General features: G+C 26.9%; 1 protein-coding gene across 5 annotated transcripts in view; it reads left to right on the forward strand.

Moving 5' to 3' along the window:
* Klu (zinc finger protein klumpfuss) overlaps nucleotides 1–14,479 on the forward strand; it is a 142,910-nt gene that overhangs the window by 37,636 nt on the left and 90,795 nt on the right. The window contains exon 1 of one of the 5 annotated variants that reach the window (XM_074244730.1): nucleotides 1,714–1,950. The exons of 3 other annotated variants lie outside the window; for them this stretch is intronic. The gene's annotated coding sequence lies outside the window, so the exon portion shown is untranslated. Of the gene's footprint in view, nucleotides 1–1,713; nucleotides 1,951–13,192; nucleotides 13,301–14,479 lie in introns of those variants that run through there. One more of the 5 variants, XM_074244733.1, reaches the window with a different exon arrangement.

Below are 14,479 nucleotides of genomic sequence, written 5' to 3' on the forward strand. Positions count from 1 at the left end.
GTGATCAGTGGATATAATAAAAACAGTGGAGGGTAGGAGAATGTAGAGGCGTGGCCGTGAATACATCGGTATAACGAATAACCGGGTCGGTGTCGGTGTTTGTGCGCCCACTTCGAACCTCGTGCTTGATCACTACTATACACCGTTTTGCTACTTAATACTAATACTATACTGTACATGCTACATACAACAATTCCCCTTTACTCACCATGGGGGTGGTGAACAGATCCGCGAACCGCGAACTATCCGAGCAGTAGAAGGAGGCACATTTTTATCTGGCAAAAAAATTCTACATGTAATTTGTGTGAAAAAATTACGCCAAGTAAATTGATAAAAAATAAAAATCATTTTCAGACAATAATTTGTCGTATCAAGAATTTGTTGAAGTTAATAATTTAATTTATTAATTTTCGACAGAAAATTAAAATTGTTTTGAAAATTAAAATTTTAATTTAAGATTTTTTTATACGATATATTTTAACAAATTGAATAATAGAAGCTAGTTAAAATTTTGTAAATTAACAATATTCATATTGTTAAGTTTCAAAAGTCTTAAAATTAAAATTTTAAATTTGCGCTGAAATTATAGAAAAATTTGGAGTATAAATTTTTAGAAATAATTTTTTTTATAACTGATTTTTGACAAAAATTGTTAGATTTTTGAAAAATTGACTATTTTATTTTTCCTGTACTAAGACCCGAGTCGTAGGTCAACAATAGAGTCACTCAATATAGTTATTAATAATTAGTTGATAATTTTGGCCGAGCTATAAATTTATTTTGCTAATAATTCGACTCAACATAAACCAAAATTGAATAATTCATCTAAATTTTAATCAATTTTTGATTTGATTAATAATAGACTGTTAAAATATTAGTTTTGTCTAATTATACCACGAATTGAGTGTAAAATTACTTGATAATTAAATTAAGAGACATTTGTTCATTTTTAGGATTTTTTATACAAATAAATTGTAACAAAAAATAAATATGCAGAAATTTGAAAAAAATTTTGAATGAAATTGTTTTTTAAAGAAAATATTTTTTGGAGTAAAAAATAAAAAAATTTCTGCTGATTTAAGTAGTATCAAATTTCATTGATAAAAAAATCAATGAAAAAATCATAAAAAAAATTTTTTTAACACATATATGTCATTTATGATATAAAAATGAGTAGCATCATATATGATACAGATGGAGTGGAGTTTTAGAGTAGTAGTAGTAGTAGTTGGATTAAGGAGGGGAATTACGGAGCGAGTATAACTGAGAGTTGAGGTAGAGTAGAGGGAAGTCGACGGCGCCCGAAGGTGAAACTCGCGAACCACCCGCCGACTATTCCGGGCCAACCAGTCGGCGCGAGACTGCGCTACTGGAAACACTATCTTGTCTTTGTTTCATATTGTTACTATTATTATTATTATTATTATTATTATTATTATTATTTATACAATTATTATTAATATTAATATCAATCCATAAATGTAAATAAAATATATGTGAAAAAAAAAATAGATAAAAAAAGTTTGCTCAAAAAACTGTAATTTTGGAGTGAGCGTATTTTTAAAAACTCACGTGGTAAAAATTAACGAGTGGAGGATTTACAAATTTAAGTGCAATTTAAAGTGATTGACAATTAAAATAAAAATTATTATTATTATTGTAAATGATAAATAATTAATTATAAATTACAAGATTATTTGTGAAAAATAAAAATTAACTGGTAGCTCTTATCGCTGTCCGTCTCGCTACTTGCTGTGATAAAGAGGAATAGTGATTTGGCTGAGGAGCTACATTGAAAATAATAATGTAATAATAAAATAATAAATAATTGAAATTTTTTATAAAATAAAAAAAATTGTGACGGAGTTGTTATATTAGGAGTGTAAGGATCAATTAATCACGCACGTTGGATGCTACGCACGAGCACGAGCCGCTGACGAATTCCACCGGGTAAGGAGTAGAAAAATTCTAGAATAATTCAATTCCAATTTCAATTGCTATTGCAATATTACATACTTCTGATGCACTGAATGATCTGGGTCAATGCTTTTTATTGAGCATCAGATGCCTCTCGTCTTTTTTATAATTAGTCGACATTTAGTTGGTATTTTTGTAATTGTTATTTGCTATTTTATTACAGAGAAATCAGATATAATAAATCAGAAAAAAAATTTTTTTTTTAATTTTTTCAAATTGTAAAAATTTTTAAGTGCAATTTTTTATTCAATTAATTTATTTGTTGAGGAAAATTTTAAAATAGTGAAGTATTTGTTGATTTCAGTGTCATATTTTTATTTGATATTTTTTGGAGTAATCTTTGAAGTTTTATTGAAGAAAATCAGAATAATTCTAAAGCTAGCAGACATTTTTTACTTGACAGTTTTTTAAATAATCTTTTTGACAGATAAATTCTTGTACATAAAAATTTAACTTAGTGTGAGAAAATTACAAGTGAATTTTTTAATTTCGTACTGAAAAACGTGTTTTATTAGTTAGAAAATTTTTGGTCAAGAAAATTAATGTCAATTTCTAAATTATTCATTTTTATTTTTAAATTTATACCGAGATTAAATGAGAAATCATTTTTTAGTTTTCTAGTAAAAAAATATTAGAAAAATTGCATCCAGTTTTTTAAAATTTGAGTTTGTGAATATTTTAAATAAAAATTTATTTTACAATTGTCAGATAATAAATTTTTAAAATTAATAATTATGCCAGATGAGAAAATTTTATAAAATTAAAAAAAAATCATTATTTTTATAAAAAATCAAAAAATTTCTAGTAAGAGATAAAATCTAAATTATATAAACTTTTAAAAAAAATTCTGCCATGTATTCACTACCGATACAACTGACGCAAGTATAAAAAAAATATAAAAAAATAAAAAAAAAAGTTATTTATGACAACACGATATAGATCTTGTATGCGAGGGTGTACGTTTTATCACACCCTCGATTAAAAGAGTTCAATAAAGTACCGAGTAGAGTAGAAGGTTTATAGGTAGCATAAGTGTACCGAAGCGTCGTGATGTGTCGAGCGACGGAAGTGGAGCATATACAGATTCTTTATGTGATGATAGTTTGAGTGAACGGTCCTTGTTATTATTTATTATACAGTTTGCTATTTTACATTACAAGCGTGATTAGATACAATGTACAATACCACCGATAAAAAAAAAAAAAACGGAGCTTATACTTATATTCCTACACAAGCTTTTATTATTATTATCATTATTATTAATTATTGAAGCTCATATTAATTTTTTTATCACTTTATACCTCCAACGTCCAACAGTTTAGTGTGATTTCTGCAGGTACTTTTTATTGTTATTATTATTATTATTATTATTATTATTATTATTATTATTATTATTATTTACCACCATCATCATCATGTGTTGTATTAACATGCATGTGACAATAAACGCGTAGACACCTTTACGGTTAGCGAACACAACGCGTGCCGAGCGTCACGCCGTACGAGTACTCGGTTTCGCCTTTTAACCCTTTGACACTAGTTTACTACCATACCTATTATGTATTATATATTGTATGTTATATGTTACATACTTTACCTCTTGTTTTAATTTCCTTTCTCTTGGTCTCTAACTACCAATTTATTTATTTATTTATTTATGCATTGTATGGTGTGTTGAGTTAAATTAATTTACGGAGGATCATGCAACGCTGTTGAGATTTTTTTTACTATCATACATCATAACATATATCCTGTGAAGTAATGTTACAATGAAAATATTGTCGGATTTGTAAAGTTTAGTTGTAATAAATTGAAATGAAATTGTGAAATTTTTGATGATTTAACTTTGATTTATTGATAGTTTTGTTAAAATTTATTTACTAGTTAGATAGTTGAATCTTGTAATTTTCTGTGATGCTAATCAATTATTATTTTATTAAAAATTTTAATTGATTTTAAATTTCGGTATTTAAGAGGTTTATAGTAATTTTTTGGACAATTATTACTTGATAAAAATGGAGTCGGAAAAAAATATTATAAAGTTAAAGCATTAAAATTTTAATTATTATTCTTTTTAAAATACTAAATCTAAAAAGTTAATTATTGTTACTAATTAAAGATTTAAAAAATTTGAAAAAAAAAATGTTTTTGAAGAAATAAAAGAAAAATGTCAAAAAATGAAATTATAAAGAAATAAGAAAGTTTTTAAATGGTAAAAATTAGAAATTAATTTATTTGGAAAATTATGAAATTTTTAATAAAAAAAAATTTTTTTGAGCGATTGAATTTAATCTTTAAGTTAAAGCAAAATTAAAAATATTTGAAATGACACTTGAGACCCTGAAGTATTAGCGAGTAGAAATGAAACAAAAAATTCGAGTACGTAAATGCTCGGACAGACGTCACAAGTCGCAAGTCGCGTTTTAAAACCGATTGAGACAATGGAACCTTTCGAGTAAATTCACACGATTAACGACGTCTTCAGACCGCCGGACAACGTTAATAAACTCTGGCCTAAGTGTACCTCAATATAATACGACATACATATATCACTCTCATCAATCCCCTGTCCAGCCATGATATACATAACACTTTTATTTAATTTTATTTATAAATTAATAATAATAATAATTAAAAAAAATGATGATGATGATAATAATAATGCCAGCAATAAAAGTTTATTAAATAAAAATGTATGGGAATGGTTTGATTAAGCAGTAGCTGATTATATGGACCTACCGATTCGCGCAATTACGAGGAATGGATTTCCTAATTGCCGCTGTTGAGGATGATTGCTCACGTTCGATCATCCAGTGGCAGAACAGGGTATATATATATATACGAGATATACGATATCATTTCAGACGGAGCTGTAGGAGTTATGCTTCTGCATTAACTTTGATTTACTTATTTTTTCAGTTTATCGGTATGTATACAGTAAATAGAGAGCCGCGAGCTATCATACTGCACAGATCAGAGATTAGATTGATAAAAATCTAACCGCCTCAGGATTTCAGGGGCTACGATTTCTACTTGCAAAAACTTCCAACTAAATTACGCGATACACACTAGCGCCAGATCATGAGAAGAGGTGGATATTTTGTGTATTTATTTCACGTTTTATCAATTGGAAAAATTTTTTAACCATCTCTTACTAATATAATTTTAATATATAAATTTTAAATTCAAAATCTGAGTTAAGAATTCAAGATACAAAAAAAATCATAAGACACCTTTTTTTATGGAAAATTAAATTTTCTATAAAAAAGGTCTTTATCAATTTCCTTGTATCTCTAGTCCTTATTAAAAAATTTTTTTAAATCTTACAAAAAGAAAAAAAAAATTTTTTTTCTTTTAATAAAATCTTACAAAAAGAAAAAAAATTTTTTTTCTTTTAAAAAAATCTTACAAAAAGAAAAAAATTTTTTTTTCTGTAAAAAAAATCTTACAAAAAGAAAAAAAAAAGGAGATCCACGTGAAGTAGTCAAATTTTTAAAACTTCCTAAAAACTTGTAAATTCAATCTGCGTAGCCTAATAATTAATAAAAAAAATTAAAACTAGGTTTCCGAGATTTTTAATCAAATAATTAGATTTGAAAATTGTAATTTTTACATGTAGTTTAATGGAGATTCCACCAGCCGTGTAAAAAAAAATGTAAAACGTCCCAAAAAAAGGTTTTTCACAATATCTTACTATTGATACAAATTTAAAAGAGTTCAAACTCAATTACAAATTTTAAATAAATTAAAAAAAAAATGACTAACGAACACAATAGTAATTAAGCATTAAAGATCATAAATTATAATTAAAAGGACTGAAAATAAATAATAATCACGGTGAAACATTTTATTTAATGGGTATAACAATTTAAAAGTTACGAGCGTGTGAATCTGGTGTGTTATATCAGTGCCAACAAATTCTTTAAAGTCGGTCAGTAATGAGGCGTGCTTTTATAAAACACGCGTAGGTGGCCGAGGGCGAGTATTTCTACACACGTCACACACTCACACATGCCACTGATTCTGTCTTCAATAGTATAAGTATATATAGTATAAGTAGTTAACATATCGAACAGTATATAGCAATCGTGTATCGTGTATCGGTTCGCAGCGACAGGTACAAAACCTATTTTATCCTTTATATATATATATATAGTATCCACATAACACACAAGACCGAGTACGAGTACGAGTAGAGACGTATTATAGACGAAAGAAACCAACGGCCACAGGTGTTCCGCGTAATGGACATCGATGGGACCTGGTGATATTTTATCCGTTCCCGTATACATCGATGATTATTTTTAAAGCCTTAGCCTTAGGATAATAAACGCAAGTAAAGTAGAAAGTCCACCAGTAAGCGTTAAACTTTTACACACGCGCTTGCGTAAAATCTTTTTATAATTTATATTTTATTTTCTCTCTCTTTCATGTAAAACTTGGACGAAAAAAAAATCATCATTTTATTGCAAATAAAATATCGAATCCTTCGGGTTCAATTAATCATAAAATAATAATAATAATAATAATAAATAATAATAATAAATTCGATTTTTCAAAAATTTTTAAATTAAAGATTTTAGTTTTTTTTTTAATTTCTATCTTAAGAGACACGATTAGTCTAACAGTCTAAAAAAAAGGCGATTTTTGGGAATTAAAATAAAAAAAAATTCCTGCATCAATTGTTTTAAAATTTTGAGGGTATATTAATACATATTTTAAGAATCTGCAATAAAATTTTTGAAAAAAAAAAAAAAAAAAAAAAATCCGACGGCGCTAAAAAAAAAGTCGTCCACTGTTGCAGTGATTCCGGCCTTTTCCGTGGATAGAAAAAAAAAAAAAAATTCTCGTAACCAAAAATTTGAAGTTTAAAATTTCAGAATTAAAATTCTTATTTGAAGTCTATTTGCTTTTTAAAAATGAACTTGCTTCTAAAGCGAGTAATTACGAGATAAATTGCCTGGTTGGATGGTTGACGGCACGAGCTGAGGGTTAATGCATAACCTTGACCGTGAGTGATCCACCCTCGAGTAAAGAGGAGTGCAAAGCCGCGCAACTACGCCGTGGATGCAAATCACCCCGGGAAAAGCATCACCTTTCCCTTTCGCTTTTCTCTATTATTTATTTATATTTTTTAGACTCTTTTATTATTTATTGCCTTGCTGTGGTGGAAATTTTATTGAGGCGAGGGTAATCAATGCTAAAAATATTAATCCAGCCCTTCGTGATGCTCTATTGGAATATTAGTAATTTTACTTATATATTGTAAATAGAAAGAGAATTATTGATAGATGAGATTTTATGATCGTATTAGTTCATTCAAAATTTCATAAAAAAAAAATTTGTTATAGCATGGCATGTTTAGTTAAAAATGTAATTAAAAAAATTTTTAACTATAAATTGTAGGTGAAAGATTCAAGATACTAAAAAATTATGAGACCTTTTTTATTGAAAATTCAATTTTCTAGAAAAATAGTTTCAATCAAATTTTCCATATTTTTCATTTTCAATCCAAAAAACAAGCAAAACTTCTAAAAAAATTTTTTTTCTCAAAATTTTGGAAATCAATTACAAAGTAAAAAAATTTTGTGTCATTGCATCAAAAAATTTTTGTATTAAATATTTAACACTTTTATTTGTACATTTAACATTTATTGTGTTAAATTAACATAAAAAAGTGTTAAATATTTAACACAAAATTTTTTGACGCATTGACTCGAAATTTTTTACTATGTATTATTATTATTATTATTATTATTTTTTTATTGCTCCTGTATTTTGAAAAACTTGATAGGTTAATTTTATTCAATATATTTTTTTCTTAACTATCGATCTTACCCAGGAATTGAAAGGGTTGGAACGACGAGAATGTTTGTACACAAGAGAATGATGACCCGATTATACCTCCGGCGTTATATGGGTCAGGGCACGCGCGTGTTTATATCGATCGTTCACCCTCACCCTCACAGCAAGTGAAGCTCAAGTTCACCCTCAACGCGTTCAAGTTCGAGGTCGCTTTTCCCTCTCATCCAGGGTTGCTCTACTGGATAAACTCAGTGGCTTCCATACATTTTATCCGAGCCGGGTCGGAAAGTTTAAGCTAAGCTTTATTCGATCTACCAATACAGTGTAAATTATTTATTTTTTATTCTAACATCTGTTGTTTGCTATTTTAAAACAGTTTATCTGCAATTTTAATTCGCTCTTTAAGATAATATAATAAATTACGGGAGATTATTCTTTTTGATGTCTTGACAAATTTCAGTTGACAGGTGGAAGATTTAAGACTAGATTATAACGGTATTGTAACTTCTAATAAAATTCTATCGCACTGCCGTGTCTATGAAATTGCGTCCAAGTCTAACTTAAGTTAGTGGTGATTTTTTTTTATTCTGTAATACATTTTTTATGCCGATCGCTGCGTGGTGTCAGGATGAGATTAAATCTACAGCCTAATTTCGAGGATTTCAATCAGAAAAAAAAAAACAACGGACTTATTATAATAATTAATTAAATAAATAAATAATAGAAATATACTCTTATAAATATAGATGAGCAGATTTAAATTACGCAATCGAAAGTTTTATTAATTGCTCTTTTTTTTTTTTTTTTATACGGAATAAAAAAAAAGTAAAAATTTGAAATTAGTGATTTTTACTCCACGCTGTGAAAAATTCAAATTTTAATACGAAAAATTATCCGAGCAGAATTTTTGACAACAAATTTTTATTTAGCTGAAATAAATTATATAAAAAATTTTTTTTAGTCTGCTGATAAATCTAAAGGTAAAAAGTGAATAATAATAAATTATTTACATTACTACGTTTAATTAAATAAAGTTAATTACTTTACTGTCACTGAAATTAATTTTTTTATAGCAATTTTTCGGATTTTTTGATAAATATATTTTTATACAGAGAATTTATCAAAAATGTTACTTGTTAAAATTAAAAAAAAAATTTTTGCTGCATGTTTTTTTTTATATCAAAATTTATTTAATACTCCAAACCGGGATATTAATTTTTTTAATTTTTTTAAATGCGAATTTTTAAACGAATAATAACTCTGTAAAATTTTCAATGTAAAATTAAAAATTAAAAATTTTTGATTTAATTTTTTTATAATGAATTAAAAATTTAAAGAAATAACTAAATTGTTATTAAAAACCGCTATTAAAAAACAGATAAACAATGTTGGTTAGCCCAAGGTCTTCCACACGCGTACACCTGTTACTTAATGTAAGAAAGAAAGGATGATTTCTGGAGACGAGAAGACCCGAGATCAAGAGAATCAGAGATTCTGGTCCACCCACGGGTTACGGGTTTATAACTTTTTAGTGGCTCTTTTTGCAGCTCATCTCAAGTCGTTTGTATTACAAATAAAACTTTGTAGGCATAGTATAAGCACTTGAAGCTTATTTCTTCTTTCTCTCTGCCTTATCGCTCTACGGCTCTTTCACCGGTATATACACAGCAATAAATATTTTTCAACTTTTTTCGTGAATCACATCACAGGTATATACACTACAATAACACATACGCTAGCTTTTATCATGATTGTGATTATTATTGTCTTTAATTTTAATTTTTTTTAGTTTTTATAAGTTGAATGAATAATAACAATAATTTTGAGTTAAAATTTTTTAAATTAGACTTTTTGGATTGATATTGTGTGTAATAGTATAAGGATAAGAGATAAAAAAAAAATTTAATTTTCATGTATCATTAATTTTTAATCTAAAATTTGAAGTTAAAAATTTTAGCAATTTTATTTTTATTTAAATAGATCAATTAAATTTTTACCAGAATAATTTTATTAATTTTAAAGAAATATTTCTTATGATTTTCAATTAAACATTAAAACAAATTTTTACTAAGATAAGTTCCTTAAAAAAATAAATTTAATGGTTGGTAAAAAATTTTTAAATTAAATGATTTATAAAAGTTTAAATTTCACGATCACTAAAAATTTTTATTAAAAAATTTACTGCAATATTTACAACTCAATAAAAAAAATCCTCTGCAATTTTTCATAAAAATTTGACACTAAAATAATTAAGCCGTAGAATGAATAAAAGAAAAAAAAATAGCGGCCAGCAGTAAGTGTTACATTGCTATATATACCATACTTAAAACCTGTAAAAATTGACCGTGAGAAAAAAATGAAGATTCAACACCGGCTTTCTATTAAAATAAAAGTTACCGAATAGAATACATAAAAATAATCGATTTGAATTCAATAAAGCCCATTAACATTAACATTCAAAATGACATTAAATAAAAATTGGACATTAGAGAGAAAAAAAGATGCGTTATAAATCAACAAAGAAAGATGACAATAAATATTCAAAATTATTAGTGATTAGGCGCGTTAAAAGTGTGACTGCGTAAGTGTAATGATTGGCTGGAGATGTATAATAATAATAATAATAATAATAATAATAATAATAATGGTAATAGAATATCTGAGACCTGAGAATTGTATAGTAAGATACTCCAGGAGCAAAGTCGTAAATGTCAAAGGCGAGCTGAGGACATTAGTATCTGAATCTGAAAGTAATGAGTGGAAGTAGAGAGTGAGGACGAAATACCCATACTAAATATATTATCACACACATATATGTTGATTGCATGCACAGATGGTGATGAATAACCTAAAGATAGAGTGATATAAGATGTTAAATATACGTCATACAAATTCATAAGAGCAAGAGGGAGCAAAATGTAAAAGAGCAAGAGACTCAAGTCGCCACGCTGGCTGCTGCTATGATGTTCCTATCTCTTACACTTAGCATGTTTATGTTTTATATATCCCATCCCATCCCATTCTATCTCATCCAAGTACGAGCATATAGCTCCTATATCTTGTGTCTTGTCTTAGACGATCAATGAACCGACTTTACTTGGATATTATATTATCTTTACTGAGTGTAAAGCTTCTGAGGAAGAAAATCTGACTGAGGTAGAGAAAATTTTACGAATTCAAATGTACCAATTAGATTTACAAATTGAATTTAATAGTGATCGTAGGTTTTATAGTATTGGATCAAATAGTATTATCATTATCGGCTAAAAAATTCGATGATAATTTTGATTTTTTTTTTATATCCTCAAGAAAAAATTTTTCATCAATTTTTTTAGGGAAAAAATTTCTAAAATTTTAAAATTTTAATTCTGGGTTAAGGATTGAAGATACGGAAAAATCATAAGAGGCTTTTCTTGTTGGAAATTTATTTTTCTATAAAAAAACTTTTTAATTAATTTTTTTAAAAGGAGATCTTCCATTTTTAAAAGGAGATAAGAAAAATTTTTTCAAAACGCTAAAAGCTTAAAATAGAAAATTTATTGTAATTTTGATGTTAAAAAATTTAAAACTATTAAAAAAATTAATTTGTCATTTACAATGAATGCATTAATTTTTCAAGTTATTGACTATCAAAACATGAAGTAGCAAAATTATTTTTAAATTAATAAAAATAAAATATCTTTAATATTTTGGCATGATGCAATAGAAAAAAATAGAAACAATTTAGATTAAAAATTCCGGAAACACAGACTTCCTGCTGCGGCTTTCCCGAAGGAGAAACCCGGTAATTAACCATTTATCAGAGGACGTGCGGCTAGACGCCGTTAAGAATCTTCTTGTATTGCGACATTGCCAGCAAAGTTACAATTAAAGTTTTGAACTTGAAGTTTCATTAAAAAAAAAACGGATACATAGAAATTAAATTGAGAATCCCTTGCGATGAAGGGCACAAGTGGTCGTCGAACGAAAATCGTGATACATGTATTATATATATGTCGTGTTCTTTTTATTATCTTTCAAGTCAAAATTTTTTGTTGGATTTTATTTGGTTCTCTTTTGTTTTGGTCGCCGACTGTTTCCAGGTTTTAGTTTCGAGCGACAGGTTTTGTTATACTACTATACTCCTCGAGCTTGATATAAGAGACGAGAGATGAGAAATGGAGATGACGCAATCCCAATAAACCGAGGGCAAAATTCTTTTATAAAACGCTTAATTCATATTTATTGCCGAAATATTAATGTACATAATTAACGCGGATAACTATCAGCATTTAAATAAAATTGTTAAGAATAAAAAGTTTACCTCGGGCGTGAGAAAGTATTAATAGTTTTACTCTCTTCTAACTACCTATATATAGAATTAACAAAATAAAAAGTTTGTTTGTTTGTTTTGAGAATTTTATTGAGATTAGATGATTAATCTTTGAATTTAATTATTAGAGTTATAAAAACTTATTTTTATTTTATTTTATTAAAATATTTTTGAATTTAATGATTTTTTCATTGAAATTTTTTATCCATCGCAAATTGTTATTTTTTTTTTTTTTAATTTTAATTTGTAAAAAAAAAGTCGATGATAATTAAAAAAATTTTATTTTTCAAAATCAAAAATTACAAAAATTTATAATTTAAATTGAGGACAAAAATTTGAAAAATATTAAGAAGAAATTCACAAATTTAAAAACGGCCAAAATTAAAATTTTTTTGTGCAAAAAAAAATTTATAAATTAACACATAAAATTGATGTAAAAAATTCATTTATAAAACCAACTCTAATACGGAAAAAATATAGAAACACTTACAATTTATTTTTTTAATCCAGCAGAAATTTTTATTTAGTTTAACAAAACAGTTTGCTGAATTAACAAATTGGTTTGTTGAAGCAACTAAATTGTCAAGTCGGGAAAAGAAATATTTTTGAAGGTTCAATTTAACAAAAAATTTTTTTTGGAGTAACTTTGACTAGTTAGATGATGTTACAAATTTTGCTGTAAAAATATCTAAATAATTTTGTTAAAATGACTAATAATAAAGATAACAAATTAATTTTCAGTTAAGTAATGCTAACAAAATAATTTAGTTGTAATAATAATTATTTTTGCAAATTGGCTCACTTTATTAAAAAAAAATAATCAATTGACTTCATTTATTAAAAATATCCAATTTGTTAATTTAACAAAATAATTTTTATGTTTTAAAACATTAAAAATAAATAAAAATGAAGAGTTTAGCAAGATGATTTGAAATAAAAACGTCGAAGAAAGTTGAGAATCCCGGAATATTCACCTGTCCTCTTGAACAGTGGCCTATTAATTACGATCAGTAACTCGAGGATGTCTCTCTGGGTCCCGATCGTTGGTTTGAATGTTTCAGTGAAGTCCAGTCCATCCCACATAACCGTCTTCCTACCGTCATCATTACATCAAGTGGTTTACTACCATTGTGTATGCCGTATACCGTACCGGCACGGTCTTATTTTTAAACAAGCCACGGTCCAATGTAGCGCTGTATAATCCAGGTATTTTAAACTTTCCCACAAATAAAAAACCAACTTGTTATTATGATTGTATTTTATTTTATTTTCATCAATCTTGTTTCTTCTTATCTGCAACCGTACATCGGGTATACAGTATATTAGAGAAAATAAAGTACGTGATTATTTGGGTAAAAAATAGCCTAAGAGTGTCGAAATAAAACTGTTCCGAGGGTACGATTAAAAGATTAAAACTCATTTCACGCGGCTCTTTGATGTCACCAGATCTAAAGGAACCCATGCCGTGTTCCCTGCATTTTATATAATATACGTGGGCTAGACGGTCTATTCTGTCTAGTACTTTTTATTTCACATTACTCAAACGACAAGTCTCCAAACGTTATGTTGTCTCCGAAAGTCATCTACATACTAACTCTTAAACACCTTTCACACTTTAAAAATCACTGCACTAAGAGATTAATTTTAATGAATATTAATAGCTTGGAAAATCTACTCAGAAAAAAAAGTTCACTTGAGCCAAGAAAATATTTTTCTTAATTATTTTTTTGAGCGAAAAAAAATTTTTTTTTGACAAGAAATTTCACTTACTCCAACAAAATTAATTCCTGGCTTTAAGAAATACGTATCTTGATCCAAGAAAATTTATTTAAGTCAAGAAAATCTTCTTGTTTTGAGAAAATTCAGCCTCTTGCTCCAAAAAATTTAGTTCTTGATAGAAATAAATTTTCTTGTCTTGAGAAAATTTCTCTCTTGCTCCAAAAAATTAAATATCTCTATAGAGAAAAATTTTCATTAATATTTTTATTAATTAACATGTCAAATGAGAAGATCAAATAATATTGAATCATTTTTTTTCATTCAATATGTATAATTGCACGCTAAAATAATATAAAATGGATATCAAATATTCAAGAAAAAAATTTTCTCAAGGTGAAAAAATTTTTTTCTCAGCTGAAATAGGTGGCGCCGCTACCCTAAAGTATCTAAAAATCTTGATCAAATATAAAAATTTATTTTATCAAGTATTTGATAATTTGAATTAAGAAAAAATTACTTCCACCAAGAATAGAATTTCAAAAAAAATTTTCTTGAGTCAAGAATTTTGTTCTCCAGTCAAAAATGTGTAAAAGTATGTGACACATAATTTTTTGTTTCAATAAAAAATGTATTATGTTGCTTATTGATGGAAGAAATTTACTGACA

The sequence above is a fragment of the Cotesia typhae genome, unplaced genomic scaffold, assembly GCF_013202065.1.
Source record: "Cotesia typhae breed Kobodo isofemale line unplaced genomic scaffold, CoteBio_Ctyphae contig_44, whole genome shotgun sequence".
NCBI lineage: Eukaryota > Metazoa > Arthropoda > Insecta > Hymenoptera > Braconidae > Cotesia > Cotesia typhae.